The sequence below is a fragment of the Silene latifolia genome, chromosome 3, assembly GCF_048544455.1.
Source record: "Silene latifolia isolate original U9 population chromosome 3, ASM4854445v1, whole genome shotgun sequence".
NCBI lineage: Eukaryota > Viridiplantae > Streptophyta > Magnoliopsida > Caryophyllales > Caryophyllaceae > Silene > Silene latifolia.
Window position 1 is genome coordinate 125325280 of NC_133528.1, and position 1987 is coordinate 125327266.

Genomic DNA, 1987 nt, shown 5'->3' on the forward strand with positions numbered 1-1987 from the left:
AACAGTCCGGTTTATTAGGGAATGTCTTGCTAAAGGCTCCTTCATAAATCGGGGTGTTACAATCATGGTTCCCATCGAACCTCCTCGGACGATGATTAGGGAGCCTTCTGACGCTGAGAGGGAGGCTGACTTGGCAGACGTTGGTGGCGACACTCTTCTCCTTCCCGGTGAGGAGTACTCTCTGTTTGTTCGCCAGAGGCTGGCGTACTGGCCAGTCGTGGTAAGTATTTCATTTTCCTTTTTCGAATTTGACTTGACAAAACGAATGAATGATCATCGAATAAAGACTTCTTTTGAATTTTGCAGGAGGTTGAGGAGGCGGGCGTCGAGCCCCCAGCGTACCCCGAGACCCTTGAGTACACAGATGCGGCGGGGATGACGACGATCTTCGAGCTCCGCGACTTCGGCGAGGCGGTGACAAATGCTGGCCTGGAGGACTTGCAGCATTTGATTAGGAGGGTAAGCCTCCGATTCAGTTAGCTTTTGCTGTTGTATAAGAATACATTTGTCCATTTATTGAAAAATTTTCGTTTATTGAAATACAGGTGGCGCCGTCTCGATATGTGGCGCTGTGGCGGGTGGCCAACCGGCTACAGGCTATAGCCATCGAGGCACTTGCTGGTGGCCGAGGACGACAGGTACGAATCTCTCATTTACTTTATTTCAAATTCTGTTGTAATTTTCTCGCATCTTGTTTGAAATGATTGAAATGAGGCATTTCTTTGTCATTCGCAGAGGGAGCGCGACCTGGAGCGGGAGCTGGCACAGTCCTGGGAGGAGACGGTGATACTGTCGTTTTGTACCAAAAATAAATACCTAAGTTACTACTAACAGAAGTCAGCGGTAAGTAGGGTCGATCTCCACAGGGAGGCTAAGTTGCTAATTATCTGTTTAACTCAGTCTGTCAGGGTGTCACAAAAATGGGGGTTTTGATTGTTGAACTAAACTAATGAAAAGGTAAGAGAGGAATAAACGCAAGAAATTAACAAAAAGAGAAGGGAATATGCTAGGAGTCGGTCTACCGTGGCAACTACACTATCGGGTCAACTGAGTTGATTAAACTATTGATAAGAAGAGCTATGGTCGTCACCTTTCAGTCCCTAAACCGCCCTAGGGTCTCCTAACTTAGCTTTCGCCCTAATTAGGTATCACCTATTGTAATTAAGCAAGCCTTCCCTTCCAATCTTTCGATCCAGGTCGGGGTTAACTAGATAAATTGGTCTCCTGCATGCATTCATTCGACCTAATAACAATTAAATTGTCTAATACAATTCTTATCGCAAGACTAATCTAATCAAGTCAATCCTATCATATTACTACCACGGCTTCCCTAATCCTAACATATTAAGGGGAATTAGCTACGCATAATTAAATAGAGAACAAGAAATAAAGAAGAAGTAAACATTAAATAAAAGTAAATAGAAGGAATGAATTACTTAATTATTGATCAGGAAAATAAGGAGGAACAGAAGTAACAGTGTATATGAAATGATAAGAGAGCAGAAGCAACGTCTGACAGTGTCAGATGAAAAAGGGAGATCAAGAGAGAGCCTAAATGACGTCCTAATCTTCCTATTTATAAGAAAAATAGGATTTATTAACCTAATTGACGGAATTAAAGCTAAAAAGCCCAACCCATCAGCGAAACCACTCGATCGAGTGATTTAAAACCACTCGATCGAGTAACTAAAGCTTAAACCACTCGATCGAGTGAAATAACCACTCGATTGAGTAACTCAATAAGTGCCACTACTCGATCGAGTAGAAAAAGGACTCGATCGAGCAAAATTCTACTCGATCGAGTACTTTCCAGCAATAGTTTCCTGCTTTGCGCACGGAACTTCAAACGGCTGCCATTTCTTCGTTACTTGGGCAAACAGGGTGATTCCGGTGGCATTGGAAAGCTAAAAGGACAGACTTTCATCTTCAATTGGAATCACCTGAATATCTGTTGTAGAACTCGAGATATGTCTCTACAAAGTAGGCA

At 43.0% G+C, this 1987-nt stretch overlaps 1 long non-coding RNA gene across 1 annotated transcript; it reads left to right on the forward strand.

The window, feature by feature from the left end:
- Positions 1–283: 283 nt before the first annotated feature.
- Positions 284–784, forward strand: LOC141646266 (uncharacterized). The gene is made up of 3 exons (XR_012545472.1): positions 284–459; positions 546–638; positions 736–784. It is a non-coding gene; the product is annotated as an uncharacterized LOC141646266 (long non-coding RNA).
- Positions 785–1987: the final 1203 nt, after the last annotated feature.